Source organism: Elgaria multicarinata, chromosome 13 (assembly GCF_023053635.1).
Source record: "Elgaria multicarinata webbii isolate HBS135686 ecotype San Diego chromosome 13, rElgMul1.1.pri, whole genome shotgun sequence".
Taxonomy (NCBI): Eukaryota; Metazoa; Chordata; class Lepidosauria; order Squamata; family Anguidae; genus Elgaria; species Elgaria multicarinata.
The window spans coordinates 9,804,475-9,823,373 of record NC_086183.1 but is presented as its reverse complement, the minus strand read 5'-3'; the positions used below and the strand labels follow the sequence as shown (position 1 = coordinate 9,823,373).

General features: G+C 47.6%; 1 protein-coding gene across 1 annotated transcript in view; it reads right to left on the bottom strand.

The window, feature by feature from the left end:
• Window positions 1-18,899, bottom strand: part of TMEM50A (transmembrane protein 50A) — a 127,788-nt gene that overhangs the window by 87,354 nt on the left and 21,535 nt on the right. The window lies entirely within an intron of this gene.

Sequence of the window (18,899 nt, the reverse complement as noted above, 5' to 3'; positions counted from 1 at the left end):
GTAGAGGTGTGTTATTTTGACTTTTGATTTGACTTGCTATTGTGAAATGCTTGGGAATCAGAAACCCTTGCTGAGCTACTGCAAATCACCCAGAGATGAACAAGTAGATCTCAATCTACCTTCTGCTCACCTCTGCATCAAAAGCCCCATTTAGAAGCACCCAGCGTGTGGCATAGCGGGGGGTGGGGTGGGGGGTGGAAAGGAGACCATCAGAAGGCCTGCCTCGTTGAGCAAGGTCCTTTTTGATTCGATTAAATGGGATCCTCCTCCCTGGATGCTTTTGAGTCAGTTCATTAAAATGAACTCAGCCCCCTTGAATGGGCTGCTCATTTGCTCACATCGATTCGTTAATCGCATTTGACCGTATAGCCTAGACTCTCTACTGTCTTTAATGGACATTCTGTTTATGGATCCTGCTCTGGTGGCTTCATACTTTCATAGATCACCTGACAGGAGTAGGCTAGAGGCTGAGAAAGAAATGGAGAGAATATAGCTTGTGCCAAAAGTTGTCTTCACAGAGCAAAACAGCTCCTGATGCAGCAAGGAGGCAGCTGCTGGCAGTACGCAGAGGTCTGTCTTCAGATATGCTTCCTCCTAGGCGTGATGTCTGTCTCTGTGTTGTCTGGCTCTATGGGACTCCAACCAGGATCACTGTTTCGCTACTGCTTGGAGGAGGGGCTTGGAGGCAGTTCAAGAGAAGGTGCCGACACTACAGATCTGAACCCTCTTGGTCCTGGAATCATGTGATCTTGGAAAGACACTCCAATGGGAAGCCACTAAGCCAGGGTGATGAACCCCTTTCAACCTGGAGGTGGGAAGGGTCACAGGCCAAAGCAAGCTGGGTTGAAAAACTACCCTGTTGAATTTACTAATTTCTAGTAGAAAGCATGTGCACTCAGAAGTAAGCATGAGCAACATGTCTAATAATAATAATAATAATAATAATAATAATAATAATAATAATAATAATAATATATTTATTTATTACCCGCCTCTCCCTTAGTGGTCTACCCACCACTAAGGAGGACAAACCTCAGCAGATCTATCCAGATTAAGTAGGACTGAATCACTCAGCAGCACTTTTGAGTAGCATTCTAAATGTCCTCCTTATGTCTACTCAGAAGTACAGATGAGCAGTATGCCTATTCAGAAGTAAGCAGGACAAGTCTCTGCACGTGTATTCACTACTTGTTAGAAGTAATCCGGAAAGAGTCACTCAGCAGCACTTTCCAAAAGCATCCCAAACACCAAGACTTTGCATGTCTACTCAGAAATAAGAATGAGTGTGGAGTCTATTCAGAAGTAAGCAGGGCAACCCTTTGCATGACTACTCAAAAGGAAGTGGGACAATGCTCAGAAGGAAGCAGGGCTGCATCACTTAGCAGCTTCCTCCCTTGGCTCTGCTCCCTCTGCCTTTCAGGGAAATGCTCTTATCTACCATCATCAGCTGATCAGAGATAAGTACTTTGACTTGTTAAGTACTGGGAAAGAGAGTCATTTTCAGAGCTAAGCAAAGAAAAGCAAGGAAAAGCAGCATTTCCCTCTGTGGCAGAAGGGGCGGGTCCAGGGAAGAAGCTGCTCAGCCGGATGGGGAATCCTCACAGACCTTATCAGGCAGTGGTTTGCCATCATTGCACTAGGAGTGTCATCAGACAGGGTGGGTGGGAATCATATTTCCCGCCCGTCGCTTTGCCTCCTGCTCCTGTCCCACAACAGGGACGAACAGCTTCCTCTTTCTTCACATGGGGAAGAAAGAAGATGCAAGCCGTGACCACGTGGCCCATTCAGGGGGCGTTTTTATCGCGCTGCTTCTCCTGCACACAGCAGGAAATGGCGGCAAATTTCGTCACAGCCAAAAGAGTCAGATTTTCAGGGTCTTTTTTAATGGAAAAATGAGCAGAAGGAGCAGGAGGCGGACGGCGTCATGAAAAGGAGCCGCGAAAATCCGTGAGTGGCCATTAATGAGCATGCTATAAAACGCTCATCTGATGATGCTCTAGGTTATTCAGACTTTCTATCAACACATCTTGCAGTTGCTTTCCTAATATGGCTTCCAGACCACAGGCTCTGGCCCTTTCAGGTTTTGGGATCCATTCTCAGGGCCTTTGGGCCATCAGCTAGTTTCAAGTTGTGACCTCAGAACCTTGAGTCTAGAAGTTTTGCAGAGGAATTAGAACTTTAAAAACTATTTTTAAAAATCCAGTCTCCATTCTGAAGGATAAAAATATTCCATACGAGTTTGTCTTATACAAATTACCCCACGTTTCCCCAAATTTCCAATATTTCTTTTTTGGGGAAATCCTCTCCTCATGAAAAAATACACCTGTTAGTTAGGGTGACCATATGAAAAGGAGGACAGGGCTCCTGTATCTTTAACAGTTGCATAGAAAAGGGAATTTCAGCAGGTGTCATTTTTATATATGGGGAACCTGGTGAAATTCCTTCTTCATCACCGCAGTTAAAGCTGCAGGAGCTATACTAGAGTGACCAGATTTCAAAGAGGGCAGGGCACCTGCAGCTTTAACTGTTGTGATGAAGAGGCAATTCCTCCAGGTTCTTCATATATACAAACGGCACCTGCTGAAATTCCCTTTTCAATACAACTGTTAAAGATACAGGAGCCCTGTCCTCCTTTCCATATGGTCACCTTATGTTAGTGGGCTAATGAAAGGAAAGAGTTGGCAACAATGCAGCAATGCTGATGTTGCTGTGGCTACACCCCTCTCCATATGGCAATTGCCTCCTGTGCCCTCCCTTGAAAAAGCTCTGATGGTGCTGTTTGATTATTAATCTACTGATTTGTTTTAAATGGTTAAAAGCCTGCAGGAACATTTTTCCATAGCAAATCTACTGGGCATTTTATATCTGTCATTATTTATTTAAGGTGCAATCCTATGCATGTTCAGGCAGAAAAAAAGTCCTACAACACCCAGTATTCCTCACCTCATCATAGTATAAATTGAGATTAAAGCATGCTGGTTGGGGAATTATGGAAGTTGTGGAACTTTTTTTCTTTCTGAAGATGCATAGGACCACGTCCTTACTTATTTAAAATGTTTATATTAGGGATGTGCTCCGCTTCTAATCGGACCGGAGAAGCAGTAGCGGAGCGTGGGGCTTCGCCTGCCCTTAAGGCGGAGGCGAAGAGGATTGGGGGGCCGGCGGAGCGTGGTGAAGAGGATCGAGGTGAAGGCAGATCCTTTGCCTCGATCTGGAGCTCCGCCGGAAAGGTAAGTGGGGTTTACCGGGCCCTGCCGCTGTCGCTGTCGCCCATGCGGCGACGGCAGCAGGGCCCGGTAACGCCCCCCACCCTCCTCTCCCTTACCTGCCTCCGTCCGTAGTCCGTCGCCGTCTTCAATTGAGCCCGTGGTTCCACCAGGAAGTCTGGGCCGCACTTGCGGCCCAGACTTCCTGGTGGAACCACGGGCTCAATTGAAGACGGCGACGGACCACAGACGGAGGCAGGTAAGGCCCCCCTCCTCCTTACCGGGCTCTGCCGCTGTCGCCGCATGGGTGGCGATGGCGGCAGGGCCCAGTAACCTCCCCTATGGGGGGGGACCGGAGCTCCGATCCGGATCCGGAGCTCCGAGCGGAGCGGCGTGGGCACAGGCGGAGTGGGGGCGGGGCAGAGCGGGCCGATCCGAAAATGGCGGATCTTAAAGTGAAGCGGAGTGGGGGGTCCGTGCACACCCCTAGTTTATATCCCACTCTTCCATTGTAAAAAGGATCATTCAGGACAGCTCACAACATATTAAAAGCAAAAATAAAAATCACACAGCACCACCGCACATACATGAACGTAAGTGTTAGGGTAACGATGCTTTGATGTGCATCCACATTTTTGTATTGCTGCTCTTGTGTTGTGAGCCACTTTGGACTCATTGCGTGAAAAATGCCGTACAAATGAAAAGTGATGATGATGATGATGAGAGACAAGCCGATTAAGCAACCTAAAACAGCCTTTGCTAATCTAGTGCCCTACAGATATACTAGACCACAACTCCCATCATCCATGACCATGCTGGCAGGGGATAATGGGAGTTGAAGTTCAGCAGATCTGGAGGACACCAGATTGCAGGGGGCTGGCCTAAAAGGACATGTTCAATTAAAGTTTTTTTTAAACCTGCAGGCCAAATGCCTGCTGAAGAAGAAACATCTTGAACAGGTAGTGCAGGACCAGGTAAGAGGGGGCAAAGGAACTCCCTAGGCAGGGAGTTCCGTAACCTGGGTGCAGCCACTGAGAAGGCTCTGTCCCACATCATAGCTAGTCATACCTCTGCCACAGATAGGAGGCAGAGGTCTGGCAGGTCTTCAAAAACGGGTTGGCTGATATCTCATCCTTGAAGCATCACTCACTCACCCAATCAAGAAAATGGCTAGCGCTGTCCAAACAAATTCAAGCACATAGTCCTCGGATACATCAAGCACGCATCAAAACACATCAGTCAATTATGACTGTCACCTCTACAGTCTATTTGCTTGTTCTTCACAATTTGTGATGGGATCTTCACTGCACCCAACTCTGCAAAGGCTTACGCTCTAAGTCGCCATCTTATTAGGTCTGCAAAGCAGGAGAAAGAAGCGTTCGCCAAAACCTGAGTGGCGAAAAAAGGAAGAGGAAAACAAAAGTCCATCGACCGTCTGCGCCCACAACCTCGCTGCAGAGGCAGAAACGCTGAAGCATATTTCTTAGAAATGTTTGGTGCCGTTCGCAGAGGTAAGAGAGGAAGTCGAGCGGGCGTCTCACAACACTCACTTCCTTCCTGGGCAAGGGGAAGGAGGGAGCGTCCGAAATCAAGGGGCGGGTGGAGGCAGAGAGGAACAAAAAGCCCCTTCAGAGCCTGATGGAATCTGACGTGGGCCTTTGAGCTCCCCAAGCGGCCTTCGCAGCGAAAGGATCTGGAAAAGAAAATAAATCTCCCAAGCATGGCATCTTGCTTTAATTAATAACATAATCAAACTCTGGGCCAAGTGGAATGGGGCTGTCTTTCGAAGGTGGACGGAGCGAGAGCTGGCCAGGCCTGCCTTGGATAGAGTAACACGTCAACTGGGACGATGACACCAGGTCGGCTTCTGTGTGGATGCCAGAGAAAATCCAAGCCGGGCTCGTTTCATGCCTGCTCTTCCTGCTGAGCATCACAAACCAAATTCCTTCATCGGAGCAGAGGGGGTGGGGAATCTGGAAACCTGGAGCAATGTCTAATTGCTGAAGGGGGGCGGGGGAAAGGAAATCGTGGCTTGGCCTACGACAGCACTTTTCAAATGAGGGTGTTTTGCTTTTCTTCTTCTTTTTTTTAACATCCTGAAAATGGCACATTTCTCTGGCAAGAATAAAGGTGGACTATTTATAAAGGCCTTTTCGTAAGTGTTCTACATGCAGTAGCTCAATAATCCTTACAACAACCCCGAAAGGTTTAAAACTGGTTAAAAGAGCACCTGTGTTTTCTGTGCCACTGTTAAAGATACCGGAGCCCTGTCCGCCTTTCCATAGGGTCACTCTAAGCAGTGTCCACTCAGATGCTCAGGGAGAAGGGGGTCCAGGATAAAATCCTGCAGAGGGTGCCCAGAACCCCAGACCAGCCTTGCACTGACCCTTTCCTCCTGGCTTCCGCTTTCTGTGGCTGGGTTTTTACTTTCTTTCTTTCTTTCTTTCTTTCTTTCTTTCTTTCTTTCTTTTCTTAGAAAACAACTCTGGGGAAAGTAAGAGACAATTTATGATCTTGTAAACCGCCTTGAGTCCCAGTACTGGGGAAAAAGCAGGATATTAATAATATTAATAATAACAACAACAACACCAACAACTGCATGTAACGTGCCGCTTGGCTTGAAGGAACGGCTGCCACTAACAGGGCAGTAGGCAGTGCTTTGCGTTGGCGAAGGCAGGAGAAGAAACTGCCGTTGTTTCCTCAACCTGACTGACACATTTATTGATCATTTTTTCCAGCAGTTCATTCATAAAGGCCAATTGAGCTGGGCTCCTGGGACAGAACAGCCTTTTAACAAAACCCTCCAGAGGGGCGGGGGGGGGGGAGTATGGCGCGTGGTAATTTACTTCTGAAAAATGACAGGCGGGTGGAAGGGAAACAGTCCGACTGTGAACTGGGCCTTGCTAGGAGGAGACGAAGGCAAAGGGATTTTTTTAAAGCAAATTTTCCAACTGTACAAATGCCCTGTCTCTCTCTCTCACACACACGTACACACACGCTCAAGCCAAACACATTATTTCTCTTTCATGACTGGACAGATTATCACTAACACTTAGGCCGTAGCTAGACCTAAGGTTTATCCCAGGATTGTCCTGGGGTCAAACCTGTTCATCTAAGTGCCACACAGGGCATCCAGCGCTCAGGCAGGGATGAACCCGGGATGATCCTGGGATAAACCTTAGGTCTAGCTGCGGCCTTTGACAGATTGACAGGGCCATACGGATTCCCAGGAAGGAGGACAGACCAAGAGAAGTACACCACTGGTTTTCACCCACAGCTTCCAGTTGAAACCACTTCAACGGATCATCAGTGAACTCCAACCCATCATCAGCACAGACACGTCTCTCTCACAAGCCTTGGGAGAGAGCTAATTTCCCCCCCATAAATTAGCATTCAATATGAATTTATTTATTTATTTATTTATTTCATTTATATACTGCCCCATAGCCAAAGCTCTCTGGGTGTTTTACAACAATTAAAACATTGAACATGCGATTAAAAAACAACAGAGAACACCAATAAAACCTACCAATAACACTTTTTTCAGGTGCCACACAAGATTCTCTTTTGATGTTCCCGGGTAAAGAGGTTTCAATTTGCACAAATTTTGGCTGCAGTTTCCGCAAATCTCTAAAAGATTGTGGCCGGACAAAACAAACAAGAAACAAAACAGAAAAAGGCCCTGAAGTTCAGGGAAAACCCACGGCTGGGTTTGCAAATAGAAATCAAGTCAAGCAGGTAGTAGAAACCCGTTGAGCCCCCAAAGGGCTGGATTTCCAAGTAACGGACATCCCTAGAAGGCCACCAGCTTTTGTATTGTTTAAAAAGCAACCCAGAGATGTTTGACCAGAAGTGATATTGTGTGTGTGTGTGTGTGTTATATAATACATACATAGAACTGCCCTGTGCAAAGGATCCCAGAACGGAAAGAACAGCAGGTAGACGAAAATCATCTCAAGAACCCGCTCCATCTGGGCTGCCCCCCACTCCCCCCCCTGCCTCCGGCAAATGCCTTTCTACTGCCAACTGCTTTGCGGACTAAGCTGCTGGGGAGCATGGGCTGGAAGGTGCTGTTGCACCCTTGGTCAACAGCTGGTTGGCCACTGTGTGAACAGAGGGCTTGAACTGGATGGACCCTTGGTCTGACCCATCAGGGCTCTTTTTATGTCGGCACATAACAAATGGTTATTTTTAATATTGTTTTATACTGTTTTTTTATTTATGTATTGTCAGTTTCCTTGTAAGCCGCCTTGGTAGGATTTTATTCTGAAAGACAGGTTACAAATATGTGGGGCTGCCTTTAAAGAGTGTTTGGAAACTCCAGGAGGTTCAAAGAGCTGCAGCCAGATTGCTGACCGGGGCTGGTTACAGGGAGCACACAACTCCCCTGTTAAAACAGCTCCACTGGCTTCCAATCTGTTTCCATCCGTTCCCAGTGCACCCCGAAAACGATCGTGTAACTCGCCTGTAAAAGAGCCGAGGAAGAAGCGTCCTTGCCGCCACCACCACCACCCAACTCCCTCCTCGCCGGCCGGCTCGGAGAGCTCGGCAGAAGAAGGCGGGGTGGAGAGCGGAAGAAGCTCTCCACCCCGCCTTCTTCCCCCGAGCTCTCCGTCCCAGCTGGCAAGGAGGGAGTTGGGTGGCGGCGGCGGAGGCGGCAAGGATGCTTCTTCCTCGGCTCTTTTACAGGCAAGTTACACGATCGTTTTCGGGATGCACTGGGGGCGGATGGAAGCGCCCTGAGAACGACGTGCGGATTCCCCCCTGGTTTGACCTATAAAGTCCTATATGGCTCGGGTCCAGGTTATCTGAAAGACCATATTCTCCCTTACAAGCCTGCCTGTGCTTTAAGATCTTCAGGGGAAGCCCTTCTCTCAGACCCACCACCATCACAGACGCGCCCTGGTGGGAACATGGGAGAGGGCCTTCTCGGTGGCTGCTCCAGTGCTCTGGAACTCTCTTCCCAGGGAAGCTAGACTGGCTCCTTCCTTGATGTGCTTTTGGAGGCAGGCGAAAACTTTTTCTGTTCCGGCAGGCCTTTGGCGATTAATCTGGGCCTCCGTCTGTGCTAAGGACTTTTTAAATTGTCATGTATTTTAAATGTTTAAATCTTTTAATATTGGAATATATTTTAACTTTTGTATTTTTCTATTCCTAGGTTTTAAAATGTATATGTTTTAAATTTTGTAAGGCTGCCTTGAGGCTCAGTATTGGGCAAAAGGCGGGATACAAATAATACTAATACTAATACTAATCTGTAAATCAATCAACCCATCAATCCTACAACCTGGGCAGTGAAACGTCTCTCTCATTCTGCTTCCAGCTCTCTTGAAAATCTCTTCCCTGTCTCTAAGCCCCAACGTTTGGTTGCTTACATACATTTCAGAAGCCCCTTGCCGGAAAAATAATAATAATAATAAAAAATCAAACTAAACTAAAAACCCAACAGACTCTAATCTCTTTCCCCTTGACACCTGAGTCCAACTTGGTTGTTGATTTTATCCTTCCGTCCTGCATGCTTTGGCGTCTTCCAATGATTGGAAGAAATCTAGATTTAATTGGTTGCAGCTGGTGCAATAGAGCCCAGGCAATGGCTTCTTGTAGCCATGGCTTCTCTTCAAATAAGCCGGCACTGTCCTTTCCTGCACAGTCACCGCCTTCAGGAGCGAGCCAGCGTAGGGTTGGTCCGCAGCCAGAGCACACCCTCTGCATTAAGGTCTCATTTTCCTCCCACCTCTTGTAGGGTGACCATATGAAAAGGAGGACAGGGCTCTTGTATCTTTAACAGTTGTATTGAAAAGGGAAATTTCAGCAGGTGTCATTTGTATATATGGAGAACCTGGTGAAATTTCCTCTTCATCACACCAGTTAAAGCTGCAGGAGCCCTGCCCTCTTTTAAATCTGGTCACTCTAGTAGCTCTTGCACCTTTAACTGTTGTGATGAAGAGGGAATTTCCCCAGGTTCCCCATATATACAAATGACACCTGCTGAAATTCTCTTTTCTATGCAACTGTTAAAGATACAGGAGCCCTGTCCTCCTTTTCATATGGTCACCCTAACCTCTTGGGCCCTTCTTGGAGCATGGCGATAACAGAGCAAAATACCAGGATCGGTCAGGGGAGGGACGTGGGGTGGCCGCTCATGAATCGCCTCAAAGAGGAAGCGCACCCCCCCACCCCCAAAGAGGACAAAACGAGGGCAGCGGCATAAAATGTGAAGGCGTTGATTGTTCTGTATAGATTCAGTTTTAGACATCATGATCATTAGTCAATCATTACTATTCTCCCAGCATTTTAACAGTCTATAAATAAATTTTAACTTGGTGTTTTAAATTTGTAATTTTGCACTGCTGCTGTTTTTATCTGGTTGAGCTTTTATATCGTATTTTATAGTATGGTTTTATACTGTTGTTTTTACACTTTGGTTTTAATTTTCGTGAACCGCCCAGAGAGCTCCGGCTATTGGGCGGTATAGAAATGTAATAAATAAATAAATAAATAAATAAATAAATAAATATAATTCAAATAGAAATACAGCGCATTTCACCATTGGGTGTGAAGCAGCAACCGGCTGTCCGTGGCAAAAGATGGATAGATTCATCCAGGCTTAGGTGCAGAGGACTGCCAAAGCTCTGGCCATGGGCATTTCTCCGTGAGGCTTTTATTCCCACACCTCTGCTTCCAGTATCAGAGGCAGTATGTCTTTTAACTTCGCTGTTTTAAATCTGTATTTTAAATCTGTATAGAGCTCCGCAGTGCTGCTCTGTTTTTATCCTGGTTGTGTTTTGATATTGTGGTTTGTCTGATACCTTGAATTGTAGGGTTGGTCTGCAGCCAGTTGCTGGGGAACATGGGTGGGAGGGTGCTGTCGCACTCATGTCCTGCTCGTGGGTTTCCCGTGGGCAGCTGGTCGGCCCCTGTGTGAACAAAATGCTGGACTAGATGGACGCATCGTTTGATCCAGCAGGGCTCTTCTGATGTTCTTAACTGGTGACCTTCTGTATGCAGAGCAGCTGCTCTCTTACTGAGCTACGGAAGAACTTGGGCTAGGGGAAGAAACAGCCATGACTGCCTCACCACAGACCCCAAAGTAGCCCACGATCAAAAAGAACAGTAGATTTTTCAAAGGCGGTGGGAGATCAGAGGCTCACAGAGGCTCACCTAGGCCAAATGTGAGATCAGAGGCTCACCTAGGCCAAATGTGACAAAGACACAGGATATAGGATGCGGCCTTATACCAAGTGAGATTATTTCTACATAGAATCATAGAATAGCAGAGTTGGAAGGGGCCTACAAGGCCATCGAGTCCAACCCCCTGCTCAATGCAGGAATCCACCCTAAAGCATCCCTGACAGATGGTTGTCCAGCTGCCTCTTGAAGGCCTGTAGTGTGGGAGAGCCCACAACCTCCCTAGGTAACTGGTTCCATTGTCTAACAGTCAGGAATTTTTTCCTGATGTCCAGCTGGAATCTGGCTTCCTTTAACTTGAACCCGTTATTCCATGTCCTGCACTCTGGGAGGATCGAGAAGAGATCCTCTAGTTCAGTATCATCTCTCCTGTGATTGGCAATGGCTCCCCGGGAAGAGGAAGGTGTAGTGGCTAGAGTGTTGGACAGGTTGTCGGGAGATCCGGGTTCTAGTCCCCACTCGGCCACGGAAGCTCACTAGTTGACTTTGGGCCAGTCACAGACTCTCAGCCCAACCTCCCTCACAGGGTTGTTGTTGTGAGGATAAAATGGAGCAAAATCTTTAAAATCTGCAATGACGGAGCTTGGCAGACCTCCAATGGCAGCTTGTTCCAAAGATGTGGGGCCACTGCAGAGAAGGCCCTCTCACGTGTGATCAGCCAGCTAATTGTTCTCATGGGTGGGCAAATGAGAAGCATCTCTCTTTCTGATCTTAAAGTGCAGGCAGGCTGATATGAGTGAAGATAATCCTTCAAGTAACTTGGTTCCAAACCGTTTTAAGGCTTTAAAGGTCAAAAACAGCCCTTTGAATTGGGCTCAGAACAGAAACATGCAGCTGCTGCAGTATTTGATCTATTGGGGTGTCTGTCATTCCAATTGCGAAGCGAGGAAGAACCTGGCCTTGCACTACTGCAGACTTTACTTTTATATTGTGCCTCCTTTCACTCCAGGGCCATGGCTAGACCTACGGGTCTAGTGTGACAGAGGAGGGAGGATCTCACAATATGGTTATCGCAAGATCAACCCCTCTGTCTACACGCGGCGCACGGCGTCCTAGGAAGAAGAGGATGTCGTGCCCGCCATTTTTTTTCCTTAAAGGAGACGGAGTGCATGAACCTCGATTGCAAAACGTAAGTTTTAAAAAACAAGAACAAAAAAACAATCCCCACTTCCCCCACCCCAACCCCGATGGGCACAGAGCTCCTGAGGAGCTCTGTGCCCCGTGCCCGTCTCCTTGCAGTGACTCGCGAGGAGCCGGGAAAACCCACGACACCCGCCCACACATTCTGCAGTCTCAGGATCACCACGGAAAAAGCATGGGGAAAGGCTATGTCAATATCCTTGGGCAAGGAAGGGATCATCTCTCTCTGCTCCCGGGATCCCCTGTGCATCATGTGAATGCACAGGGATAATCCCGGGGCGATCCCTGGGATATCGGCAGGTCTAGCCATGGCCTTTGACTCCAGGCTCCAGTTGCAGGGTGTTTACAAAATGGCTGACAAGTCTCACATTAGGCTGGAGCCTGAGGTACAGGTTGATCATCTTGCACTACTTCAATGGACCCTAAATAAATACAAGGGCACTGGCCAAAGAAATTCTCCTCAGGCCCTCAGTGTGTGTGTACACACACACACACACACACTATGGAGAGAAAATTAAGGTCTAATCAAATGACAACAGGATCAATTAATCCTTTCGTCAAAACACTGTCAGAGCAAAGCCGAACGTTTGGTTAAATCTCTCAACTAGAGAAACCAGTGTGGTTCCCCACTCTTTCCCCCTCCTTTATTTAGTATAAAACCCATGATGTTTTTTCACGGAGCACATCATTGACCAGAAAGACATCAAACCCAAAAAGCCTCCAAAGAGGAGGGTCAAAAGAGTTAACGCATCTTGCCCTCCGCCCTCCGCCTTCCACCTACCCTTTTTCTGGGCAAAATAATTAGCAGCGGTTGAAGAAGCCTCGTGATCGCTTTTATTGGCACAATAATTATATAAAATATATCTGGAAGCCTATTTACAAACTTCCCCATAACCATCAATCACGCCCTTTCAGAAGAAAACGGAGGGAGTTAGCTAACCTCAAGAATCTGCTAATGCAACAAAGCTATTTAATGGCGGAGTTGTGTGTTTGGGGCGGGGTGGGGGGGAGAGAAAGGAGAGTCTTTCTTCTCCCTCTCCCCCTCGCTTCCATTACTATGGAATTCATAATCACATCAATAATTAAATATAAATTGGATTTAATATTTTATGCTGGCGACATGCAATTTACACTCTACCCGAGAATTCAAAAGGTCATGTCTGATATAAATGAGCGGCTCTGTGTTTGTTTGTGTGTATGGCGGTTGGCTACAAGCTCACTCTGGGTCAATCTAGACCTGGCTGATTGGAAAGGCAGTCCTGGGGAGGGTCATTTGAATCATAGAATAATAGAATCATAGAATAGCAGAGTTGGAAGGGGCCTACAAGGCCATCGAGTCCAACCCCCTGCACAATGCAGGAATCCACCCTAAAGCATCCCTGACAGATCGTTGTCCAGCTGCCTCTTGAAGGCCTCTAGTGTGGGAGAGGCCACAACCACACCAGGCAACTGATTCCATTGTCGTACTGCTCTAACAGTCAAGAAGTTTTTCCTGATGTCCAGCCAGAATCTGGCTTCCTGTAACTTGAGCCTGTTATTCCGTGTCCTGCACTCTGGGAGGATCCTGGCCCTCCTCTGTGTGACAACCTTTCAAGTATTTGAAGAGTGCTATCATGTCTCCCCTCAATCTTCTCTTCTCCAGGCTAAACATGCCCAGTTCTTTCAGTCTCTCTTCATAGGGCTTTGTTTCCAGACCCCTGATCATCCTGGTTGCCATAATCATCCTGGATTATGGCTGCCGTGCCAGGGGAAGGGGGATGAACTAATCCCCTCGTCGCTATTTCCCCAGTTTAAATTCCCTCACTAATAGGGAGACCATATTTGGGAAACCAAAAAAGAGGACACCTAGCGTGTGTGTGGGGAAGCAGCTTTCTGAGTCCTGCAGAAAATACGTTATTCCTCCGCCACCTTAAAGAACCCGATTGGAGTGGAGGAGGGGAAAGGATTTCATTCTGCACCACCACCATCCACTCCAATTGGGGCCTTTTCTATAATGTCCACGAACGACCCACTTTCCCCTTTAAGACCTCAATTGGAGCGCAGGGTGGGGGAATGATGTGCCTCAAGAAAGCATGTCATTCCCTCCTGCCATGCTAATGGCAGCCTTAAAGGGGAAGGTGTGTCATTCCAGGACATTATTGAAAATTATAGAAAATCCCCCCTGACACATGGAAAGAACAAAAACCAGGACAAATCCGGGGAAATCCTGACAGTTGGTCACCCTACTCACTAATCTGCTATGAGCCTAGGCTGGGGTGGGTGGGAGGGAGGCAAATATAAAATATGTAACTCTCTTCCTCCCCCGTGACTAACTTACTTAGGAAGCAATCCTGTGGGCTCCTAGACATTTAGCTTCATCCCACGTACCTGTTTCCCTCGAATTATCCCCTACAACAGCCTTCCTCAACCTGGGGCGCTCCAGATGTGTTGGACTGCATCTGCTGGGGCATTCTTGGAGTTGTAGTCCAACACATCTGGAGCGCCCCAGGTTGAGGAAGGCTGCCCTACAGCATTTAGCTGTCATTGTCGTTGTTGTTGCTAGCTAAATCACACCCTGGGCAGCAGCGCTCCTAAGATCCTAGGAAAAGGGTTTAAGGTGTAAAAAAATCATCAGATGACCCAATCCGATTCAAATTTGGTATGCTTAAAGCTCCCCTTAATATCTGTTACTGTGCCAATTTTGATGTCTTTGTCTTTAAAACTTGCGCAAAAGTATCAAATCCTGCTCCAGCGCCCCCGGTGGCCGCTCGGAAAACAACAAATGAACTGCTCCAAAAGTAGTAGCAAAATAGGTCGGGGCTTTTGGCACAATTAAAGCAGGATGCATGGGAGTACTTCACAGTCAAAGCAGATTCTAAACTGGGAAACCTCAGAGTCCTTTGCACGCAATTCACAGTGATTGCGCACCGTATAACGCTGGTGTGATAAAGCTAATTGTCTGAGGGGCCATAGGATAGCAGGGAATCCCCCCTCCGAGGTTGGAGACCGCTCTGCCCTCGGAAGAGGGAGTAAGAGATCCGATTCCTCTCTCTTGCCCCCTTTCAGCTGGCGGGGAAATAACTGTGCCAGCTTGCCCCTGAGGTCAGAAAATTGACATTGGGGAGGGCGAAAAGGGGGCATTCCGGTGGGCGGGGAGGGGAAGAGACCAGAGAGGTAAGGATATGGGCAACGAGAGTCTTTCAGCCTCATTCCCTACCCCTCTGAAGTGCCCTGACTAGATGTTCAAAAAGCCCATTGTCGTGATATTAAGGCCTCCCACCGAGATGTGAGGTAATAAAGAGGTCTGCTGTGCAACCCACAAAGCTTTATTCAGTAAATGCACATCTCTTCACACCTGAAGGGAGTGTGAATGCTAGGAGCTATCCTGTAAGCTGAATTAGGCTAACAGAGCAAGGCAGTTGCCTATCAACTAAATGGACAGTTCCTTGCAATGCTTGACAGCCTTCGACCGGACACAACTCCTTCAGGGAGGGTCTTCAAGTTGCAACCTCTGGCAAGGAGCTAACCTAGAAGACCACCTCCCATGTCCTCTCAACTCTGCCTGCTTGACGCTGTGGCGGATTCTGGGATCTGTCAGTTCTGATGTTCCCTCACCATCTGACAAAGACCAAGGCCGTAGCTAGAACTAAGGTTTTATTTATATTTATTTATTTATTTGTTACATTTATATACCGCCCCACAGCCGAAGCTCTCTGGGCGGTTTACAACAGTTAAAAATGGCAAACATTAAAAAGTATACAAAATTTTAAAAACCATCAGAAACATAAAAACAACAGTATCCATTTAAAAACAACAATTCTAGGGTCCATTAAAAACAAACTTAACGTTATTAAATGCTGTTAAAATGCCTGGGAGAAGAGAAAAGTCTTGACCTGGTGCCGAAAAGATAACAATGTTGGTGCCAGGCGAGCCTCATCGGGGAGATCATTCCACAGTCGGGGGGCCACCACCAAAAAGGCCCTCTCCCTTGTTGCCATCCTCCAAGCTTCCCTTGGAGTAGGCACTCGGAGGAGGACCTTAGATGTTGAGCGCAGTGTACGGGTAGGTTCATGTCAGGAGAGGCGTTCCATCAGGTATTGCGGTCCCAAGCCATGTAGGGCTTTATAGGTTAAAACCAGCACCTTGAATTGGGCTCGGAAATGTATAGGCAGCCAATGCAAGCGGGCCAGAATCGGTGTTATATGCTCAAACCTCCCAGTTCCAGCTATCAATCTAGATCCCAGGATCATCCCGGGTTCAACCCTGCCTGAGTGCAGGATGCCCTGTGTGGCACTTAGATGGACAGGTTTGACCCCAGGACAATTTATTTATTTATTTATTTATTACATTTTTATACCACCCAATAGCCGAAGCTCTCTGGGCGGTTCAAAAAAAAAATTAAAACCATAATAAAACAACCAACATGTTAAAAGCACAATTACAAAATACAGTATAAAAATCACAACCAGGATAAAACCATGCAGCAAAATTGATATAAGATTAAAATACACAGTTAGAATAGTAAAATTTAAATTTAAGTTAAAATTAAGTGTTAAAATACTGAGAGAATAAAAAGGTCCTGGGATAAACCTTAGGTCTAGCTACGGCCTGAGTTCCCAGAGGCAGAGGCCCTCCTGTCCGGTAAGCTCTTGGGAAGATTTGTCTTTGACCTGATACACAAGAGGGCAGGGCTCCTGCAGCTTTAACTTTTGTGGTGAAAAGGGAATTTCACCAGGTGCTGCATGCATACAAACGACACCTGCTGAAATTCCCTTTTCTCTACAACTGTTAAAGATACAGGAGCCCTGTCCTCCCTTCCGTATGGGCACCCTACTTAATCCTTATTTTTGAACACCAGGGTCTTTCTGATCCTTGGTGTGTTCTTGTAGCCTTTGGTCCTGCCTCCTGGTTTGTCCTTCAGCCCTGACTTCCTCTCTGTCCTGGCTTTGCCCCATAGCTTCTAGCTCCCAGGTTACTTCAGGCTGCTGCCCATGGCCCAACCCTGACAGGATCTACACTACTGTTTTAAGACGGTTTATAACAGTAGTGACAATAGTTGGGGCCCAGGACACACTCCATAAACAGTTTTCAAACTGTTTTCAAAGAGTCATATATTGCTTTGTGTAGGTCTGGCCCCTGACTTAGGCCACAGCTAGACCTAAGGTTTATCCTGGGATCATCCAGGGTTCGCCCCTGCCTGAGCACTGGATCCCCTGTGTGTCACCTAGATGAACAGGTTTGACCCCTGGACGATCCAGGGATAAACCTTAGGTCTAGCTATGGCCTTAGTAAAACCAGGTCTTAGAGCAGGAGTGGACAACTTCGGGAAGTTTGGGAGACATTTTTGCCTCCCCACCAAAACCACCCCACGGACTCCACTACTATTGCTGTCACCCCACCCATGTAGATTTCTTGGCAGTGACAATGGTATGGGCAAAAAAAATCCCAATTTGCAGATGATTTTACCAGGGTGGCGGTGGCAAAACGAAAAAGAAAAAAAAAGAGAGAGGCTATTTTGCTGCCAATTTTAGGCAGCAAACTGCCATGGAATGCTAAATTTGTTTCCAAGCTAAATGTGGTCAGTGTAGCATTTCGTAGCGGTTTGCCACAGATTTTTGGCAGTGAATTGGCGTTTCTTTTGCCACCGCAGATTTTGTTGGTCTGGTGGGCGTGGCGGCGGTGGGGTTGCCTGCCTTGGAAAGAGGAGGCACCGAGGGCGAGGCAGATGTCAGCACTGCCAGGAAGCCCAGACAGGGTTGATCTCAACGCTCAAGCGTGGTCATAGGAGAGGTCTTTTCAAGATCTGAGCCGGATCTACACTACTGCTTTAAAGCGCTAAAGCGCTTTAAAGCAGTAGTGTAGATCCGGCCCCAGTCCCAAGGTACATAGCCTAGGGCTTTAAAGGTGAAATTCAGCACGGGTGTGTTTGTGTGTGATTTCCATCCCAGAAAGGAAACTGGAAAGAGAAGGTGGTGACATCCCAATTCCCCAAGAAGACCCCCACCACAGCACCACACCAAATTGTACTCCAAATAGCTGCTTTGCTTTTTAATAATATTCCATTGAGGTTTCCCAAATATAATAAGAATAAGATCAAACATGTAATGACCTGTGTTTTTGAAAACTGATAAAATATGAGGTTTTAGAAGTGATAGGCAGTGACACCTCCCCCCACAAAAGAAGACATCGCAGGATTTTGGATGCTTCCAGCCGGAGGGATCTGAGCACTGATAATTAAAAGACACTTTGAAGCTATTTTGTCTTTCACTCCTTAATAGATTTTCTATGGTAACAAGAGGGTGGGAAAACACGAGAGGGCTGCAAATCAAAGAAACCCCCACCCCCATATCTGGACATACACACCCCTAAAATTCTATGAATGAGACAGCTTTGACATTTGAGCGATATAGATATAAAAGAAAGAAAGGAAGAGCAACCCTTGTTTGGAAGTCCTTCTAGGGGCTGTCCTCACAGTGCCGAGTTGCCGTCGCCTCACTCCAAAACCCCGTGCTTTTCCTCTCCCCAGGTGGCGTCAGGTAATCCCGACGCTGAGGAGAGAGCGGGGGTTTCCGGCGGCCATCTGGGTACCGAAACCACTCCCGCCCTCTTCCAGGTGAAAAGTGACCAATCGCTGGTCGCCTTCCACCAGGGACCGCCCCCCGGATTGGCCCTGGAGCGATGGTAGACGGTGGAAGAGCCATACTGACGTCGCTCCCATTGAAAAAGTTGAGGTAAGCCCCTGACGTTTCCAATGCGCAGCTTCGCGGGAGAGCCGTGCAGCGGTTGTGAAGCTGCACCTGGATCTCATAACTGATGCGGCACAGATCCACAGCCACCACAGGGCTTTCCCCGTGTATAGACACACACCCCATTACAGATCTTCCATCTTGTCACATTTTTTTTGGCCTTACACCAGCCAGCTGCGCCTCTTCCTAGAGTTGGAAGACCTAAAGATGGTAGTGTACACGCTGGTAACATCAAGGCTTGACTTCTGCAATGCGCTCTACATAGGGCTACCTTTGTGCCTAGTCTAGAAACTTCAACTAGTTCAAAACATGGCAGCCAGGCGGGTCACCGGTACACCTAGGGGTGACCACATCACACCAGTCTTAAAATCTCTTCACTGGCTGCCAATTAGTTTCCAGGTGGGAGAGCCTGAGCAGCCGGGACTGAGGCAGCAACTGGGGGGGAAGGGAGTCGCGAAGGCAGGGCGCCGGTCGTAGTCGGCGGTGGCGAACTACCAGTGGCAGCAGCAGCAGCAGCAGCGACCAACCACCACCTTCCTCCATAATAACAGCCACCACAGTAGGCCGCTCAATGCTGCACCTTCCGGAGCTGCATGAGGGGCCGGTAGAGGACTGTGGAGAAGAAGGAAACTTTATAACC